Source organism: Cebus imitator, unplaced genomic scaffold, assembly GCF_001604975.1.
Source record: "Cebus imitator isolate Cc_AM_T3 unplaced genomic scaffold, Cebus_imitator-1.0 Scaffold151, whole genome shotgun sequence".
Classification (NCBI taxonomy): domain Eukaryota; kingdom Metazoa; phylum Chordata; class Mammalia; order Primates; family Cebidae; genus Cebus; species Cebus imitator.
In genome coordinates this window covers 5,791,220-5,813,669 of record NW_016107466.1, presented here as the reverse complement: position 1 = coordinate 5,813,669, position 22,450 = coordinate 5,791,220, and positions in this window count along the sequence as shown.

Sequence of the window (22,450 nt, the reverse complement as noted above, 5' to 3'; positions counted from 1 at the left end):
TATTTATTTTTAAACTACTTGGTTTGATTACACATATGTGGCTTGAGGCAGTTTGTAGGCCTCAAAGGCAGTTTGGAGGCCACAAAGACAGCATGTATAAAGATGGTCTCAGGAATTAAGCAGAGTCGATAGGAACACAAGCTTTAATTAAACTCAAAGAAAGGAAAGGAACCAAAGGATTCAGAAAATCAAGTGATGTAGTGAATGTGAAGGCAAGTTAGCATGCATGTACTTATGGGTTTTGTTAGTGTTATTTGGGGGTATGTTCGTTAATTCTTATTAATTCTATATTTTGAGATATCATGAGCCTAGTTTTCAGTTTCTACTGTACATCTTTGTTCCTCTTCATCTTCATTGCACAATAAGTAGAAAGTGTGATTCTAAATTGACGGGCTCCAAAACCAAACTCGACTCTTGTGTGACTTTAAGCAAGTCACCCACTTCTTAAATCTTGTCTTTTTACTTGCAATGAGAAAAATAATTATCCCACAGTTTTGCTATAAAAACACTGTCTGCTTTGAGCTTTCTAATGTTAGACTACTTCTCTTATATCAGGATTCCTCTCTCCTTGTTTTTATGATGCCTCAGGTACTTGGTGGAAGTACATGTATTTAAGCAAAAAGCAAGTTAATTGTGCCATCATTTCATATATTTCACATATGCTTTCCTTATCCCTAGAGGGCTTGCTAAAGCTCCTAGGGGTAAAAATTAAAAGCTGTTCCTTTTTCTCCCCCATCTCAGGATTCTGAGATGGTGTTAACCATGGACACTCAATATATCTTGTTTGATGATGATTGACAAGAACAAATTCAATTGCTTCTTCATCTGTATGAGAGATGCTTGCTTCCACTAGATCGCTGCACTCACTAACTGATCCCTTTTGTGAGTTGTGTTAAAGCAAAAATCTAAACAACTTTCCATTTTTCAAGTACTTGCCTTATTTTATTTCTGAGAGACAGGATATTCCTGGGAAGTGGGGATAAAGTAGACACTGTTATTCTGGTACATTTTTGTCTGCTAAGTAACCACTAAATTCACAAGAACTGATCCAGATTCCTGTTCCTCAAAGACTCCTTTTATGCTTTTGGTTTACCTTAATGGCTTACTGATTGTTATGTCTCAATGTCGTACCTACTACTTTCTTTCACGTTTGTTCCACCTTAGTCTTGATTGGATCTCCATATTTAATCACTCAATTCACTAAAAGAAAGGTGATTTGAAAGCTGTGTGTTCTCTCCACCAAAACTCCACATTGTGAACGATGGGGAAAATAATATCCCTGGATTAGACCCTCCCAATTCCAAATCCTATCTTGATGATTTGTTGCATATCGCAGTTATTATTTCTCAAAATCTTAGTGGCTTAAGGCAGGCATTTTATTTTGTCATGATTTTGTGGGTTGGAAATTATTAAATTTTAAAGGGCCAGACTGGAAAGTCCTCAACTGGGGTCTCTCATGTGGTTAGAGCCAGATGTTGCCAAGGGCTACAGTCATCTGAAGGCTTAGCTGGGTTAAACGTCCAAGCTGGGGCACTCACATGGCTGGCAGTTGATGTTGGCTATTGGCTAGAAGCTCAGCAAGGGTTGTTGACTGGAACACTTAAACATGTGATTTCTCAGGGTAGTTGAGACTCTTACATGGTATCTGGCTTTCCCCAGAGTGAGCATCCCAAAATGGCAAAGCAGAAGTGGCATGGCCTTTTGTGACCTAGCCTTGCAAGTGAAATAGCACTGCATTCACTGCTTTTGCCATACTAGATAGGTTAGAGTACTCACAAGATTACCCAGAATAAAGGGAAAGGGCCATAGACTTCACCCACAAGTCACATTGTAGAGGAACATGTGGGATAAGAGGTTTTGTTGCAATTATCTTTGCAAAATATAACTTCCTATATCACATGACTTTTATCAAGTTACTGATGCTCTTGGAGTCTCAGTTTCCTTTCCTAAAATGGTGATAACAGTGCTCAACTTGAAGGGAATTTGATGACAATTGGAAAAATATGGACATATTTGCTAAACTTTTCTCTCTTAAGAGTTTTACCTCTTACAGAATTATTTGGGATTCCAAAATTCAGTTTATCTGTGGGCACTTTGGGCCTTTAATGAATGCATGGCTCTGGAAAGATAATTTTGAGTTTATATATATCTGTGTTTCATACAAAAAAGGACCTTCAAATCTGTGGTGATTGTAATCTATCCAAATACTTCAAGAAAATTCCCTAACACACTGTCATATCCCATGTAGTTAACCAGCAAAATTTAATTTTTATTCAAGCAATGAGACCTAATATTAATTTTCTTGCAAAGAAATTGGCTTTGGGTGCCCATTGGTATATGCCAGGCAATAGGTTATTATTAAAATAGGAAAGAAGTCCTGACTTCATCCTGGTTCCAGAATGGAACATTTATAGGGTTGGATCATGGTTGCTGGATTCATTTTTGGTGTTTAAGTCCATGCTCACCAGTCCTTGGAATGGTATACGACTTAAAAATGACTTAAAAATGAGCTCCCCACTCTGATTTCCACCCCAATCAGCAATTCATAAGACCAGTTGTTTTTTTCAGTTATAATTAAGAGGAAAGCAAACAGTACAGTTTTGCAATGATCTTTTATGTCATATTTATTTCCTTATAAATTATTAAGTGATTTATCATCCAAATTTAGTTAATGTACCTTCTGATTTGAAGGTGGAAAAAACCCACATCACATTCCTTTATTGAAAGTAAAAGGTTTTTTGCACATAGCACTAACTTTCCAAGCAGTTGCTTGGTGGAAAGCTCTAAAATTGACATGAAATGAATGGCGTATAAAATAACCATGCCAACTATAGTGTGTGTGTGTGTGTGTGTGTGTGTGTGTGTGTGTGTGTGTGTATGCATGAACATCGTGTTATTGTGTCATAAAACTAACATGTCATGATCTTTTGGACTTTTAATAAGATAGGAAATATTTCATCTTTTAGTTGGATTACATGCCTTCTGAGATTATAAATCCCAGTGGAAAGTTTAGGAATGCTTTCTAGATATAAAATTGTTTTTGGTTAGCTCAGATCATTTTTACAAATTGGGCTGTCTGCCATGGGATGCATCTTATTCTGACAATCTGAGTCTAGAGGCAGAAACAAGTCCTTAGACTGGCATATTTTATTCTCCCTAAAACCAAAAATCTTAAATTTACATCATTGAAAATGAATGGTTGGGAATATTTCCCTGCTGTTCAGTTTCAAGACAGAAGGCAAATGGTTTATGGAGAACAAAATGAAGAAGGCACTTAAAATTCTGCTTCTTTATGAATGATGTCTCTGGGTCTTAAATGCATAAGGAAATGTTACATAATTAATAGCTCTGATATGTAACAGAGTAAAATAATATGTATCCAAAGTATCTTGTACAATGACATAGCAAGCATAGTAATGCAATTTTACGTTCTTTTCTTAAAATTAAGTCAGACTTATTTGAGGGCTTTTTGTGCCAACTACTGTGCTATATATATATATTTTGAGACAGAATCTTGTTTTGTTGCCAGGCACCAGGCTAGAGTGCACTGGTGTGATCTTGGCTTACTGCAACCTCCGACGCCTGGGTTCAAGCAATTCTCCTGCCTCAGCCTCCCGAGTAGCTGGGATTACAGGCGCACACCACCACAGCCAGCTAATTTTTGTATTTTTAGTAGAGACGGGGTTTCACCATGTTGGCCAGGATGGTCTTCATCTCTTGACCTCATGATCCACACGCGTTGGCCTCCCAAAGTGCTGGGATTACAAGTGTGAACCACCACGCCCGTTTGTGCTATGTATTTTAACTGCATCATCTCACTTAATCTTTGGAATAATATAATTGTTATTCATTACAGCTGAAAATTTAGTAGGCTAAATTCTAAAACATGAACTCCAAAATAATAATAATTTCAAATTTAGTTTTCTTTCTAAATTAGTGACATTTTGAACTTTATTAAATTGTTAGGCTTACCTTAAAATTGTATTTCTTTTATGTGGAAACCCATCACTTAGAGAAACAGGCACCTTTAATTCTATCTCATGAACTGCCCATGCAAAGTTTTATTTGTTTGTTGATTTGATTGAAATTGTACATATATGAAAGCCTTGGCCAATACTGGTCTTATGTGAACTGAGAGAAACATGACATGCAAAGCTTTCCAAAAGAAACATGACCAATTTCAGAGGCAATTGATACAATTGGATTAGAAATTAGCCTGGAAAGATTGAGCAATACCAAAGCAGAACTTATTACTCTGAGCGCTTGCTATATATACTGGCAATATTAGATATTTTATTTCTAATTTTCATAAAACCCTTGAAAATTAGAAATTATTATTTCCATTGTAGGGACGAAAAACACGGGCTCATAGGGATCAGGTGCTTTCTTCAAAGTCGCAGGATTGGTAATAAGTTTAATTAACAGTAGGTACCTTCAAGGATCCTTTACTTAAACATCTCTTGTGTTTGCCCCTCTGACCTTTCATTGATTATTAATGGAAACATCTGCTTTTACCATACAGTTATCTGGTCTTAATATTAGACATAATATATTTCAAAATGCTGAGTTGGACTGAGGAAAATCGATGCAATTGATCAAAACTCTGTTGACTGTGAAAATGGTAAAAAGAAAATCCAATGACATTGAAATCAGTTCCTTTAATGGAGGCAAAGATTCAGGAGAGATTAAAGTGGTCATTTGACAGTTGTGTCACCAACACAGAGGCAATCTAGTCCTTATGTAACTTTATGCCTTGTATTATTTGATTTGCCGTCTATTTTGATTAAATTATACCAAATAATTATCAGATTTCTTCTTCAGTCTGTGTTGCACAGACAGCTCCAGGGAGCACCATCTTTTTTTTTTTTTTTTTTTTTTTTTTTAGCATTCTGAGGAATTTTAACAAATAATACATTTTAATTTGGGTTTTCCTAGAAGCTGACTCAGGACGAGAACGACTAGTATATGCGGAAGGTAATTCCAAGAGGCACCAATAGGGGGAGGCAAAAGTGAGAAAGGGAAGGGAAAGAAGAAAATATGGGCTGTAATAATGAGACTGTAATAATTAGTGCTGTGAGCCCCTGGGATCAGTTTCTCTAAGAAGCTCTGGTGGACATTGCAGATTATCCCTCAGGGTTTTCCCACCCATGATCTAAGGATGCTGAGATATTTCTCCACTAACTCCTGCTGTCCATCATTGAAGACAGTAACTAGTGATAGGATAGTAGGCACCTGGCCTGTACCTAGTGTTAAGATAGTAGACACCTGGCCAAGACTGTTTGGGTGACCAGAAATATCTTTAGTCAGAAAGTTTCATCTGTTTGTCATTAAATGCCATTGGTCAGTACAGAGCTCAGAAGTGAGAGCCTGGACTTAAGAATGAAGCACTATCTCTACCTGCACGAAGATAATGTTAGGCAAGTCTTTTCTTTTCTACCCCTCAAACCTTATAAACAACTATCTAGCTCCTCTGCCTGAAAAACTGGGTTGGGTGCTGGGCCATGCAAAAATCAAGAAACATTACCTGTTTATAAAGATTCACAATCTTTAATAGTCCAAAATTCACCTAAAATGGTTGCTGATGGTTTCTCCAGTGTTCTGCCACATGGTATGAATTAGTCTGAAACAAATAAGTGGTAGGTGGTGTCTTGGGTGCCATCAGCATGACAGATCACCAACATTCTCTCTTGATTCAAGGATAAAGAGCTATGTGCCATTACTCATATTCACTGCTACTGCTCTCACTAAATATCACATTACATTCTATCATTCCCTTCTTTTTCTTTTTTTTTTTTTTAAAAGTGCATTCAGGAAAATATTTTCTCTTTAACTCTAAACTCTTATGCAATTATTGCCCCCTTGTAGACATTTCATGGTTACATCATATACCCAAAAGAATAATTACAAAAATATAATGTGAAAAAAGAGAAACATCATCATTTTAATTGGTGAGAATTAATCAAAGCATAAAGCCCCTACATATTAACCTCAGTGAACTGTTTCAGACTCTCACCTCCAAAGTTGATAAAAAGGTAACCTGAACACTCCTGTGAGGGCTATTCATATCCATTAATTGTTACAATACAAGATACACTGGGTCTCAGCTGGTTGCCATTTCTTCTGTATTTGAAATGTGCTTCTCAGCAGAGATAGATCGGAGGACACCATTGGGACTCATTTGAGTCTGACTTTCACATTAATTTTGCTGTGCTGTGAAGAGCAAAGACAAAATCAATGTCCATCAGTGATTATTCAAGGTAAAATATCTAGCGGTATTGAATACCAATGGCAGCACCAGGCATAAAATTTACTTAAGGTTTGTTGAGTTGACAGCCATTTATTCCAGACCTGCTTCATTTTCCTTGTTGTACTTATTTTTTTGGGAAAATAAAACAACTACAAGGAAAAAATAAATTCTACTTACTGTCTCAATTTGCCAGAAACTGGATCTATTTCAGAATGGTAGAGAGGAATGAAAGAGGTAGAATTTTATAAACCTAGCTAAGAACAATGTCTTTCCAATTGGCAGAAGGAAAATATTTCACAGTGCATATTGACACAAAACCACGTGGCTCAATTAAATTTTCATAATGAAGTCTCTTTGCAACTCATGACTGAACTTGAATAAAAGAAAAGCCTGGAGCTATATCTTGGGTCCTGAATAAATATTCTTAAACCGAACACATGCTCACGGCAAAAGAGTCCTAATACATCTGGTTTTAAAAGTGTTTCAACTGTTATTATGATGAAATTTAAGTATGCTCTCAATGATATGTTTGAAAGAAATTATAAACAACTAAAAAGCAATAGCAAGAAAATGTTAAAACCTCCTTTATTTTATTATTTCTGAGGCTCCATGTAGCAGCATCTAACTTCTTTGTTAAATAACATTAGGAGAGGTGATGTGGGATGGAAGGAGCGTTTCTAATCAGTCAGTGCTTGGGCCACAAGCATCTTGACAGATATTCTCTCCCATCAAATTAAGTGAGGTGGTTGTGCTAGGTAGACTCATGCACCGTTTCTATTCTTTCCTTCTGAACTGCTGTCTAGAATGCAATGTTGTTTAGCAGAAAGGAAAGGAAAAAGTATTTAAGGTACGAGGCTTTTCTTTGTCTTTCTGACAGCAATCAGTTTGGGTTGTCTATTTCTTTGTTAACTATTTCGTCATGGTGTAGTAACTCCTCACCATTGTATACAAGAATGGTTTTCCAAGGAAAATTATTTTTTACTCTGTGTATTTTGTAATTTCACAAAAGAACTTTAGAATTTAGCCCTGAGGGCTGTTCACTCCTTGTTTGTTCAGATGACTGCTTCCAGGAGGGCAAAGGCAATGTGCTGAATCAGATAAAGACTCATCCTTTCCACATTGCTTTCCTCTTTCAAGAGCCCTAGGTTTGACTTGATCTCTAGGTTGGGTGAGGAAGAGCTAATGATGAAATAGAATGGATGATCCTCTGAAGTTTGAAGTTTGGAGACTCTGGCTTAACTCAAGATCAACACACACATGTCTTACATTAGATAATGGGGTCACTATCCCTCCAGAGCATAGGACACATGAGGTTATAGAACTCGGAGTAAGAATTCGTCACTGGATGATGGAAAGGGTCCAGATGGCCAGGCAGGTGTAGTGTCCAGCCAATAGTCACAGAGGGGTGTTGGCATCATTTTAGGCTCAGTGGATGTTGAGATGAATGACATCACACTCTCTCCTCAAGAAATTCACAATATTGTGAGGGAAGCAAGTAGAGGCTAAAAATCTACAGCTTGGAATATGTGCTTCAGTAAAGAAAAGAGAAAAAAATTCTTAGCTTTCCCAAAGGAGATGAGACGGGGAAGGAATTTGAAGACATGGCAGGAAATGGTAGACTCCTTTCATATGGCTGCATTTACGAACAGACGTCCAGCTTCTGTAGCCTCCTAGAAGAAGATCAGTACCTAAAGACTAAAGTTGTTGCCTAGAAAATTCCTCTCTTGGGTATGGGTAAGTGTTTAAAGATGTATGACGAACAATCCCTACCCTGTTGAGTTTTCTTTTACATGTTATCAACTCAACGTATTTGTTTTGCAATAAATATGTTCTTGCCCTCTATGCTTTATTGCCAGTTAGGGCATAGGCCAACTTTATTTTTGCTATTTGATTTTCATGCATGGTACAGTACCTGGAAAGGGTAGGTTCCACAAACGTGTTCACTGCATAAATAAGAGGTGGGAGAAGGCAGCCTATGTCTGGGAATTCACATCACAGGTTCATTGCCAACTATTCTCATAATCTTGCCAATTGGCTTCAGCAGCATCAGTTTTCATCATGTGTAGAATGAAAGGTACAACTATGTGTATATCAAGTGGGATCAATAAAAATATTTGGCATTAGTTTTGCCTATTCTTGGAGTTCAATATAAATGGAATCTTACAGTATGTAGTCCTTTGTTTCTGACTTCTCTGAAAATAAAGTTGTTGAGATTTATTTGTGTTGCTGTGTGTATCAATAGTTTGCTAGTTTGTCAAATTGTGGAATAGTGTTCCATTATATCAGTAAAACACAGTGGCCTGGTAAGGTGGCTCACGCCTATAATCCCAGCACTTTGGGAAGCCAAGGTGGGAGGAGCACTCGAGCCCAGGAGTTTGAGAACAGCAAGTCTCACTATGTTGAGTGAGACCTTGACTCTACAAAACAAACAAGCAAATAAACAAAAAAATCCCACCACAGTATATCAACTTATATGAATATACCACTCCCCTGTTGATGAACATTTGTATTGTCTCTACATGTTAGCTATTAGGAGTAAAGCTATTCTGAATATTTTTCTAGAAGTCTTTTAAAGCGTCTCCTCACTTACTCCTCACATACTTACTGTATGACTCCTAATAATTGGGTCTATTTTATATGAGACATATTAAACCCCCCTCAGTTGCCAAACACACACTAACACATATGTGTGTGCACACGTGCATGTGCACACACACACACACAATGTCTATTTCTTTTTTAGATTTGTCCATATAAAATTTGAATATATGAACTCCCCATTAAACAGGTGGGCATTATTACTTTTTACTCGGAAGAAAGATGTATTTTACAAGATAAACGTTGCAAGTATTCAGCAAAGATAAGCTGTTTCCAGTGACAGATTCCATCGAGTTCTCATCAGATAGCTCCATCTTCTTGTCATTGTTGCCAGTTATTGATGGTTCAGCATCTGACCTTCTTGGAAGAGCCAAAAGTAGGCTCCCTGGCTGGTGTCTGACAGTGACATGCAAATTGATGTGAAAGTTTCTGATACTAGAAACTCTAACAGTTTCTTTGTTAGGGTCTTTCCATGGAATAGAAAACTGTGTCACAGAAAATGGCCTCTGCTGATGTACTTCTGGATGAGTCCAAGCATGAAATACAATTGCTCCTCCAATAGCTATCAGAGAAAGAGGGAACTGAAACATAAACTATTGGCTAGAATTCAAATGGCTTTAGAGTAGGCTGCTGTCTGAAATGCTGATGGGTAGAAGAGGGCAGATAATTGGGATTTAAAATTAAAGTAACTGAAAACCAGAATAATCATTCTTGATTCACAATATTCTCTAGTTCTTGATTTTTTTTTCTTGAAGGAATTCTCTAATGTCTTCTACATTAGAAACTCATCCACATACTTGGCTGCAAAGAAGCTTACTGGAGCAAAGTGTAGAGTGGATATGCTAAGTGCTCTATGCATAGAAGTGTTTAGCACATATATCAACATACCTCCCATACCACACACAGATAATCACACTTAAGCAGTGGTCCCCAACATTTTTGGCAACAGGGAGCGGTTTTGTGAAAGACAAGTTTTCCACAGATGGGGTGGGGGTGTTGGAGATGGTTTCAGGATGAAACCGTTTCACCTCAGATCATCAGGCATTAGATTCTTGTAAGGATTAAACAACCTAGATCCCTCGTGTGTGCAGTTCACAATAGGGCTGGCACTACTATGAGAATCTAATGCAACTGCTGATCTAACAGGAGTTCAGGTGGCAATGCTCACATAAGCGTAACCTTTTCTCTCTCTTTTTTCTTAGATGTGCAAAGTCAAAGAAAGTCACATAGGAAAACCCATATAGTTGACTTTCACTAGTGTGTTTAGATAGGGGCCTGTCTTCTCACTAACATACGGGCTCCTGCAAAGTAGGAAGTTGAGCATATAGGCCCAGAAGGAATAGTGGTATAATGATAACATCTATAGGGATATTACTATTTCCATTCTCTCCATCAACCCCCATTACCTATAACCTGGTCTTTTCAAAGCTGCAGAAGCAGAACAGTCACCATCTGTGTAAAGAATAAGCTCCAAGCAGAGACCCATAATGCCAAGACAAGCTTCCTAGTCTTCACTTAGAAAAACAGAAAATGACATTGTTAATTGGGGAATGGATATCTAGAGAGTTGTGCCAATATTCTCTTATCTAACTGGCCTTTCAAAATTGAATGCATTTGCTGGAACTGCTGGATCTGATACTGCTACCCTTCACATTCTGGGGGAGATAATTTCAGAACTTTTCAGTCAGTTTCTGTTCAGCTCAGATTACATCAAATTTGAAAGAAGGTGAAACTAACCACGTCAGTTTCATTCCACTTTATGGGAGATATGTGAACCCCATTATGACAATCTACTTTATTTTTCATCTAGAAATTTTCATCAGACTTGGTTCAGAGTTAATCAGCTCGTAGACAAAGCAGTTAGTTACTGCAAGTCTCTAAGATGAAACATGCTATAAAAATGTATAATGGTAATAATTAGAATCATAATATTAATGATTGCAAAATTAACATTTTGACCTTCATCTTCTTTCACAGGTAAAAACATCAAAATCTGAGCAACATCCCTGAAGGTATAGCTGAAAAAATCTTTTCTACACCTTGTCCTTCTCAAAAGCAATTAATTTCCACATAAGAAAGTATTATTAGACTTCACAATAGTTTTGAAATATAATATTAATTTACAAGCATATTATGGCCAATAGTTCAAAAAAAACCTTGAAACTTACTAATGACATCAGCCTATTTATTATTCCACTGAGCTAGGTGGCAAATGGTAGGCATTTCATTTTAGTTTTCTTGATGAATAAATGAACAAACAATTATATAAATATTGAGTGTTCTTTACTGATATTTAAATATCTAAAATGTGGGCTTTTAGTATGCTCATTGTAGCAAATTTGGAATATAAATATTAAAACATATTACCAAAGATAATTAATCATTCCTAATCCTACTATGTGGAAGAAACCATTTGTGACATGACATGATGGGTCATTTACTTTTAGTATTTTTTCTATGTGTAATAAAAGTAATAATATGCAAACACAATGCAATTTATACATATGAGGAGTCTTTAATTTATAAAGAAATTCATATAAAACCATTTACATTTACATTTTATTTTATTTTATTTATTTTTGAGACATAGTCTGGCTCAGTTGCCAAGGCTGGAGTGCAACGGTGTGACCATGGGTCACTGCAGCCTCTAATTCCTGGGCTTAAGGGATTCTTTCACCTCAGCCTCCTGAGTTGCTCAGACTATAGGCACGTGCCACCTTGCCTGGCTAATTTTTTTTAAAGAAATTAAAATGTTGTAGTGACAGGGTCCCACTATCCTTGCCAAGCTGATCTCAAACTCCTGGGCTCACATGATCTTCCTGCCTTGGCCTCTAAAGTGCTGGGATGACAGATGTGAGCCACTGTGCCTGGCCTATAACTTTTAAATGTTAGGCATTTCTTAGGTAAGATAATATTGGAAAATAAAAATAAATTAAAAAGCTAGAAAGGTAACAATAATAATAATTGTCATATTCAGTGGTGATTTTGTATATTAACCCATTTTCAGTTTGTAATTTAGCTCTTTGGATTGTAAGTACTGAAAACTGATTCTCTCAAAGGAAACTAATTTACTCAAAGGAAAACCAGCCAACAAAAAAACAAGCAACAGTGGAGAATGTGATTCTTGAATGGATTTGGAACCAAGAGCTGTTAAGGGTTAAGGCAGTTCAGGTGAGTTTCTTTCTCTCCCTCTTGACTTTGTTCTATCTCCTTTCCTCCAGGAGTCTTTTCTTTTCTCTTCTTTTCTTCTTCAGACAAAGTTTTTCTCGGTCTCCTGGGTAGAATGCAGTGGTGCGATTACAGCTCACTGCAGCCTCAACCTCCTGGGCTCAAACGATCCTCCTGCCTCAGCGTTCTGAGTATCTGGGACTATAGGCATGCACCACTATACTCAGCTGATGAATCTTTTCTCTTCACCTTAACACTTGGATCATACTTGCCGTAATATCTAGAAAAAGCTCCAGAAGAAGCAAGTCTGATTGACATGACTATTTACCATTTCCCTGTTCAGTAGATGAGAGACCATTTGTGCTTCACCCGCTTGATGGTTCCTGGTCCCTCTTGGGTCAGTGTTCCTCTCTAGATAAATCAGCAGCTGTGCAGGTACAACAGCCTCATATGGCTTCACTAAGTGGGCATTTTTGGTTAAGGCACTTACTGCTAAAAGGACAAGCTGAATGGACTTCTCCAGTATATACCACATATTGTTATCACAAACGCTTTATCAACATTCATTAATTTAGTAGATATGTATTGAGCGTCCACCATACACCAATATTACTCTTGGTGTTGAGGATACAGCAATAGAAAAGCAGACAAAAATCCCTCTTTTCATGGGCCATTAGGCCAAATATTTACTGGGCGGAGGCAAACCAAATAAACAGAATAAATACATAAATTACATAGTATGTTCAATGGTAGTGAGTGCTAAGAAGGTAAATAACGTAGGGAAAGACATTCTGGAGAAAAAAAGTGAGGAGAGAGAGTACTTATGTTGGGGGATGTGGACTGAATGGGAAAGCTTTTTGCAATTTTAGGTTGGCCCGGGAAATGCTCTATGAGATGAAATTTGATTCAGAACTTGAAGAAGGTAAAAGAGTAAGTCATACAGTTTAAATTGTATAATTTACATTGCTTTTGTTAAATAATCATTGTAGCAATTGTAAACACCTAATGGGTTCTTCCTGCCTGCTGTACAAATAAAGACCACAGCATTGTAGCAAAGAAGGGGTTAACTGCATAGGAAGCTGGCCACATCATGCAGGAGACTGAGTTATTACTCAAATAAATCTCCCTGAAGGCTTAGAGGTTAGGGGTTTTTCTAACTTAGTTTGGTATGCAGGTGGCTAGGTTAGGGACCATGCTAATTGGTTAGGTCAAAGATGAAATCATAGGGAATCAAAACTGTCCTCTTGTGCTGAGTCAGTTCCTGGATGGGGGCCACAGAACTGGTTGTGGGTTCAGGTGGGGCCATCCAGTTGTCAGAAATGCAAAAATCTGGAAAGATATCTCAAAAAGGCAATCTTAAGTTCTACAATAGGGATGTTATCTGCAAGAGCAATTGGGAAAGTTGCAAATCTTATGACCCCTGGAATAATGAGTGGTAATTATTTAGAATTCAGGCCCCTCTCATCCTTTTAACTTGGTGACTTTTCATTAGTTTTACAAGGGCAGTGTAGTTTTGGGGAAGGGCTATTATCATTTAAATTATAAGCTAAATTTCTCCCAAAGCTGGCTTGGCTCATACCCAGGAATGAACGAAGACAGCCAACCTTTAAGGCTAGAAGCAAGATGGAGTCAGCCATGCCAGATTTCTCTTACTGTTGTAATTTTGCAAAGGTGGTGTCACAATTATTAAAATTAATTGAGCTCTTATGTGCCAGGGACTATTCTAAGCATTTTGTCCCTGTTTGTCAATCCTTAGACCACCTACTTGAGTTAGTTACTGTTACTCTTCCTATTTCACAGATGAGAAATTGAAGCACAAAGTGATTTGGTAGCTTGCTGATGGTTTGTAAATTAGTAAACAGAAGAGCTTGAATTTAATAGTCAGATTCTGGAGCCCTGCTCTCAAATGATACTGCTGATTTTTGAATGACACACTAATTTTTAAAAAATCAGATAAACCCACAACTCTACAAAGGGGAAAGATAACTGCAACACAAATTCCCCATCCAGAGAAGTAAATAACCATGTATTTTGATTAATATTCTGCCTTGATGCTTCTCTATGTCCCTTAGGGCACATCAATGATTATGCACATTTCACTTAAGTAAAACATGGCTATATGTGCTGCGCTGTGAACTGCCTTTCCACTCAAAAATATGTCAAGAACCTATTCCCAAGTCAATAAATATAGATCTATACCGTTATTTTTATTGGATTTCTAATATTTCATCTTATTCCATTGCTTATTCTATTTCATCATCTTCCATTGCTATGTAGTTAGGCAGCTTTTCAGTTATTGAACATTTTAAGTATTTCACAATATTTTAGTTATGGAAATCTGTCTGTGCTCATATCTACCTTTTCACTCTCTCTCACCACTCCTAACAGCTGATGTGGATCACTAGAAGATCAAAATGGCCCTTCAGCAGTTAGTACCCATTGTCAAGGTGACTAGAGTGAAAAGAGGCAGCTACCACAGGCTCCTACAGGAATCGAAGATACTCATGACTTTCATAACCAGCAGTTCGGGGATATGTTCACTTGGGACATAGAAGTAGACTTTCCCTTAATCTTCCATTTGTAGAGTATTGATCCTAGTTATGGGGTGTGGGCAAGTCAATTTATGGTAGGATGTTAAAACAGAATCAAGCATCACCTTCTCTGGGAAGCATTCCAGGCCCTTCCTGTTAGGGTAGATGCCTTGTCTCTATGCTCCTGTGGTGCTCTATCCGTACCCTTATTCCCACATTTATCATACTTTATTTTGGTGATTGGTTCACTTGTCTGTTTTTTTCCGGTAAATAATGAGGTCATTTCATAAATAGAATGCTTTCCTAATTTCTGGGTCTCCAGCACAAAATTCACTATTACTGGCATCTAACATACAGCTTTAAAATGTTTTAGAAGAAGAGAAAGAAATACATTAAGGGAGTAAAGAGAAGTTTCGTGACCAGAGAAGGGCAATGAATTGAAATTGAAGGGTGGAAGAAGGAATAAAAATCAAAGAGAAGCTGCAAGGTTAGACAAGTGTCCAAAAATACTGATACTGTTAATAAACAATACTGCTTCTGTTAATGAGTAAGAGTAAATACTAATATAGTTTAAGAAGAATAAAATATTTAGGCTGGGGATAATAAATCCATGAATTCAATGACAAACTGTATTTTGAAAAGACCTCTATACGTTTTACTAGAGCCTATAGAAGGGCTATTGTCTCCGGTCTGAAAAGCTTTATATTCAATTTCAAATGACTATGGTTATAGTTGATTCATTTAAAGTATTTTATTGAGGGTCTACTCTGTGCATGGCAGTCTATTAGGCAGTGGAGATTTGGATGTCAATAATTTAAGCTCTGCTGTCATGAAATCTGTGTGGAATAGGACACTCAGAGCGTAGTGTGATAAGCACGATTATGAAAACATGTTTATTATGCAAACCTGTATACGTTGCAAGAAATTCAGAAAAGGGACTTCTTCAGGAGGTGACCGCTTGGCACGGTGGTGATAGGAGAATATGGAGTCAGAGAGAAAAACAGATGAGTCTGAACTGGTAAGCAGATGCCAGATCATGGAAAGCTTTGTGTACCAAGTGTAAGCAAGAAAAAATGGACAGAGCAGCTACTTCTTCTTTATGCCAAATGGCTAGCCCTTGGGGCAAGGGAATCTTAAAGTGAAAAGAACAGAAATACTCAACCCTCACCATCTTTGGGCTTCTTTGAGTAAGGTTTACACATTTTAAGTCTTTCTGAAATCAAGACTGGTTGAGACAAGCTGAAGCTTGGGGAAAATTTAATGAAATTACTAACTTTTAGGGCTGAAGGAGTCTGTAGAAGGCCTACTCCAACATCCTTAGAAGACTCCTTTATAGAACAGACCAGAGAATGGCCTCTTCTTTAGAAAAGTCTGTACATTGAGCCAAAGTCCTGTTCCATCTGATGTCATACTCACTGGCCTTAGTTATTTCTTCCTGAATACCACATATTATAACATATTTTGTTTTCTAGGATAGATATCACTACATCCTTCAGTTATTATGGCATTCTATGATTTTACATTCTCCTTCTACTACCTTTCTATGATCTTCTTTATGAGCTTTCTCCAGTTGTGTCCTCTTTCAGTGATCTGCCTGTGCAATCCAGAATTGAAGTCCAAGATGAAAATTCTCACTATTGTTGATGTGAAAATGATATACTCATCTACAACCCTCTGGAATTAAAGAAGAAAAATAAAACACCACTACATTTGCATGTTGGATACAGATCTAAGAAGAGAGGAAATTTCAGAGGCAATTTTCTGTGCAATATTAGCATTTATTCAATTCTGACCTTTGAGTTACAGGCAATGAGAGGCAGCTTTTATGTTTCCCTTCCCTAATGCTGATTTTCCAGGCATGAAGATGCCAGCAGGGGCCAGTAAATAACCCAGCCAAGCTTTTCTGCCATTCCCCTCACTCTCCCTGACATCTCGTGAAGCACTCTCTCATTTGATCAATACTTTCTTACCAAGTAAGGGAGAAGCCTACAGAGCCTGCCTCAGCAAGACTTCCCAGAGGCTCCAAATGAATATTGAGTGGCTCCCTACAAGCTCACAAATCTGGTGAGATGTAACATGAGTCAAAAGTTCTGAGATGCTTAATGGCAAAAGAAAAAAGAAGGATCTTAACAAGAGTTTGGGGCAGCTTTCCATTGCGGACACATTTTAAAATTGCATCCTGGTGGGACAAACTCTCAGACATTCAGGACATGTCTCAGAAGGCATTATTTGCGCTTATTCCTTTGTAATTTATTTAAAAAATTTCATTTGGTTTTTGATTTTAGGTTCTTGTTAATTCATTAAATGTATATATTTCTTTAGCAAATACTGTGTTCCAGACACTATGCCAAATGTTTGAAATACAAATGTGAACAGGAAAATTACAGCTTCCTCTCTGATATGGTTTGGCTCTGTGTCCTTACCGAAATCTCATTTAAAATTGTAATCCCCGTGTGTCAAGGGAGGGAGGTGATTGGATCAGGGGGGAGGTTCCCCCATGCTGTTCTCATGATAGTGAGTGAGCTCTCACAAGATCTGATGGTTTTATAAGTGTTTGACAGCTCCTCCTTTACATGCCAACACTCTCTCCTGCACCTTGTGAAGAAGGTGCCTGCTTCCCCTTGTGCAATGATTGTCGGTTTCCTGAGGTCTCCCAGCCATGTGGAAGTGTGAGTCAATTAAACCTCCTTTGTTTAAAACTTACCCAGTCTCAGGTAGTAGCTTTATAGCAATGTGAGAGTGGACTAATAGGCTCCCTTAGGAAATTTACGTTTCATACAAACACACAGAGACACACACACGTGTGTGTCCACACACACATAATGAGAGAGAAAGAAAAAAAGTAAGAGATTAAATAGATGTCAGTTGTGGTTAGCACTTTGAAAGAAACAAAAAAAGTGCAGGCATAAGAGTATTCAGAGGTAATTTAGCTAGGATGGCCAGAGAATGCTAAGCTTAGGCTGAAAAGTCAAAAGTGAAGAGTCTTGCACAGAGCCATGTATGGGTTTCCTGGGCTGCTGTAACCAAGTGCCTCAAATTGGGTGGCTTAGAGCAACATAAATATATTGTCTCACAATTCTGGGGGCCAGTAACCTGTAGTCAAGATGTTGGCTAGGCTATACGACCTCTGAAGGCACTAGGGAACAATCTGTTCTGGGCCTCTTTCCTACCTTCTGGTAGCTTCAAGCATTGCTCGGATTGTAGGAGTCTGTCTTCTGTGTGCCTTCATATCATCTTCCCTCTGTGGGTAAATGTTTCTGTGTCCAAGTTTCATTTTTTAAAAATTTATGTATTTAAAACATTTATATATTTATTATTATTTTTTAATAGAGACTGGGTCTTACTATGTTGCCCAGGCTGGTCTCAAACTCCTAGGCTCAAGCCATCTGCCTGCTTCAGCTTCCAAAAATGCTGGGATTATAGTCAGTAGCCACCGTGCCTGACCTTTTGTTTGTTCTTTAATACAGATACTGGTTATATTGGATTAGGGCCATCCTAATGATCTCATTTTCACTTAACTCTCTAAAGACCCTATTTTCAAATAAAGTCACATTGTGAGATACTGGGGTTAGGACTTCAACATATCTTTTAGTGGGGACACAATCAATTCATAACAAACAGGAAGGATAGTGTTCCTGAAAGAACCATGTTCAAGTCCCTGAGTTAGAGTGGAGGTAAGGGAGTTGGAGAAACAGAAGGCTGGTGACTTGAATAGAGAGGGCAGAAAGCAGAGTGGCATGAGGAGAGCAAAAAGGGGAATCCTTTGACAGCTGCATAAACATCAACGTGGATATCCATTCATTTTTGCTGCAAACAGCTGGTACAGTGTCTTTTGGGAGACACACGAAGAGAAATTGCATAGATAGTTTTGTCTGTTCCTATCTGTAGTCCATGGAGTTTAGCTAGGGATGGGAGGCCCCCAAACCATCACAGTGGCTGCCAACTTAGAAAAATTAATTTTTCTTGCAAGTCAGATTGCCACTTTTGTGTCCCCTGGCTGAAGCAAGAACCACAGGAGCCATCCTGTGAATCATCTCCAAATAAAACTGTGAAAGGCAGCAGGACATGGACTTTACACCATGCAAGAGTCAGGTGCCAAGTGGTTTCCTCCAGGGATCACACCACTATGCTGCCTGTTAGCTTTGCATCAAGAAGGCTGGGTATTAAGTGCAGAGGGAGAGGGCACAGAAGCAGTGAAAATGAACATCGTGGAATTATTATCTTACTTCCACTAAATTCCCTTGGATTTAGTATATGTAAGAAACTGAACTTTAGGCCATTTATGTCTTCAGTTTGGCCACGACTATCCCCAGGGTGTTTCATATGAAAAATGTATTTGGATTGATCTGTGTTTATGTTCTTGATGTTCTTATTTCTATTTCCTTTACCTTGTCTTAATTACTATTAAGTATAGAGGTTTCTATTTCTTATTTTATTTCACACTTCAGCCCTGAGCCAGTTTTCCTCTCATTACAGTGATTAAATGGCAATTATTTTTAATTTTTATTTTTTGAATTTCATGTTTAGATTGTTCCTTTAATACTTAAGCTTGCAAGGTAAGTGCCTTAACTGCACTTTAAAGATAAGGAAGCTGAAGTGTGGCGAATTTTTTTTCCCATTTATTTATTTTATTGCATTTTAGGTTTTGGGGTACATGTGAAGAACATGCAAAATTGTCGCATAGGAACACACGTGGCAGTGTGATTTGCTGCCTTCCTCCCCATCACCTACATCTGGCATTTCTCCCCTTGCTATCTCTCCCCAGCTTCCCACCCCCCACCGTCCCTCCCCTATTTCCCCCCAACTGACCCCAGTGTGTAGTGCTCCCCTCCCTGTGTCCATGTGTTCTCATTGTTCAACACCCGCCTATGAGTGAGAACATGCAGTGTTTGATCTTCTGCTCTTGTGTCAGTTTGCTGAGAATGATCGTTTCCAGGTTCATCCATGTCCCTACAAAGGACCCAAACTCATTGTTTTTGATGGCTGCATAATATTCCATGGTGTATATGTGCCACATTTTCCCTATCCAGTCTATCGTCGATGGGCATTTGGGTTGGTTCCAGGTCTTTGCTACTGTAAACAGTGCTGCAATGAACATTCGTGTGCACGTGTCCTTATAGTAGAATGATTTGTAATCCTTTGGATATATACCCAGTAATGGGATTGCTGGGTCAAATGGAATTTCTATTTCTAGGTCCTTGAGGAATCGGTGTGGCGAATTTAAGTGGTAGGAAAAGACTTACAGCATTAGAGTCATGAACTGGGAGCCACCTGCCTAGATTCAACCCCAGGTCTACCACTTACTGGTGGTGTGACCATAGCTAGTTATTTAATAATCTCTTTGAGTCTCATTTTCTGTATCCCTAAAATGAAGGTGGCAGTAAGACTTACCTCACAGAGCTGATATAAATATTTGATGAGTAACTAGGTATAAAGGACTTAGTGCAGTGTCTGGTATGCAGTAAGTAATAACTGCTAGTTGTTGTTAAAAACCAGGTGTCAATTTCAGTTGCAGAACTTACTAACTTTGCATACTTGGACAAGTTAATTAATAATATTAAATTCACATGTTAGTTGGGCATGATAGCTCACGCTTGTAATCCCAGAGACTTTGGGTGGCTGAAGTGGGAGGATCACTAGAACCCAGGAATTTGAGACAAGCCTGGGCAACATAATGAGACCCCAATCTCTGCAAAATAAAATTAATAATAATTATCCAGGTGTGGTGGTGAGTGCCTGTAGTCCCAGTTACTTGGGAGGCGGAGGTGGGAGGATCACATGAACCCAGGAGGTCGAGGCTGCATTGAGTCATGATCACACCACTGCACTCCAGCCTGGGTGACAGGGTGAGACCCTGTCTCATAAATAAAGAAATAAATCTATATCTTTCATATTCTTTCTACCAGGCAATCTACTGAAGCATTATTGTGATGATTAAAGAAGACAATCCTTGGTGGGTATGTTGTATTTTGTATCATACCTGTCCTAAATGAGCATTGTAGTAGATGAAGTCAGGAGGGAAAACATGCGTGATTTTATAAATCTGAGTAAAGTTTGGATTTTATTTTAAACATACTAGGCAAGCACTGGAGGGTTTTAAGTAGAGAAGTACTGTGAAATGTTTTCAACTTTAGAATGATTACTTGGGGTACTTTAATGGAGAGGTTTGTACTGAGAGGTGAAATGGAACAGCCAGGAGGCTATTTCAGACATCCAGTCAAAAAGTGTGGTGTCCAGGACTATGGAAGACATAGAGGCTGTGAGAAGTGTTCCAATTTAGGATCTATTTTTTGAAGCAACATTGAACATATTTCCTCATGGATTGGGTGTAGGAAGTGAAGAAAGGTGAGTAGCTGGTGCTAACTCCTGGAGGATGATGGTACCATTTACTGAGAAAGACAAGAAGGGAGGGGCTGAGGGGGTGACATCAGGACATCTGTTGAGGCATTTTAAGTTTGAGGTATTTTACTTGATATGAGATGCTACCTGCTTAATGTTTGATGTGCTATATGGGATTTAGTTATGTCACAATCACCACTCCCTCTTACCCCCTAAAAAGTAGAAAAGCTTTACATTGATATTAACATTGACAGTGCTTCTGCTGAACTAGTAATAAGAGGTCAATGTCCATGGAAAGAGGAAGACAGCAAGCACTCTAACAATAAAGTTAACAGAGCCGTGATGAAATATGGGTCTACATTTCAGCTACTCATAAAGAAATATGTGATCATTCACAACATCAAAGCATCTGAAAGTCAGATGCGTAGAAACCATTTGCATAAGGAAGATGATGATTTTTCCTCTCAAGAAACTGAAATAAGTGGTATAATTAACAATGTTTGTACCAAGCAAATCACAAGCAAATGCCACATGGCCATGAATTTTAACCGTCTTTTCTTAAATGAAGATTATCATATTGAAGCACAGCCTCTCCACATACATGAGAGGGATCACAGTGGTGTTTTTACCATCTTTGGGTCATTGGTAGTTAGCCTGGCTCTGGCAAAGAGCTTGTGGTTTAGAAAATTTCATAAAGAATGGAAGGGGACGAGAGAAGAGGAAGGAGGTAGTGGCAGGAGCTAAGCCATAATCAAGGCTCCTCTCCCCATGATACCCATCTTCAGGGTACAATAAATTCTATCAAACCTCTCCAAGAAAGTGGCATTATTAGAATTCACATAGGAACCAAAGATTAGTGTCACACCCAGGGTGCTACAAGAGTGAGTGTGATAGCAAAAGCTACATATTAGCCTAATGCTTGATATTTGGAAGATCATACAGATATAGTTTGTATGCTTGTCCTCTTCAAATTTCATGTTGAAATGTAATCCTCAATGTTGGAGGTGGGGCCTGGTAGGAGGTGATTGAATCATGGGGGTGGATCCTTCATGAATGGCTTAGCACCATCCTCTTGGTGATAAGTGAGTTCTTGCTTAATTAATGTGAGATCTGGTTGTTTAAAAGAATATGGAACTACCCCTGTCTCTCCCTTGCTCCCTGTCTCTTCACATGGTGTGCCTGCTCCCTCTTCGCTTTTTGCCATGAGGAAATGCTCCTCTTCTCGTGAGGCCTCACGAGAAGTCAATAAAATGCCAGCCCCATGCTTTCTGTATAGCCTGCAGAACCATGGGCCAGTCTCAGGTATTTCTTTAAAATAAGTTAGCCAGTCTCAGGTATTTCTCTATAGGAACACAAAAACAGACTAACATATTGATATGCTTAGGCTTTGTGTTCCCACTCAAATCTAATCTTGAATTGTAATCCACATAATCCCATGTGTTAAGGGAGAGACCAGGTGGAGGTAATTGAATCATGGGGGCGGTTTTCCCCATACTGTTCTTGTGACATTGAGTGAAGTCTCTCAAGATCTGATGGTTTTATAAGGAGCTCTTCTCTTCTTTGCTAG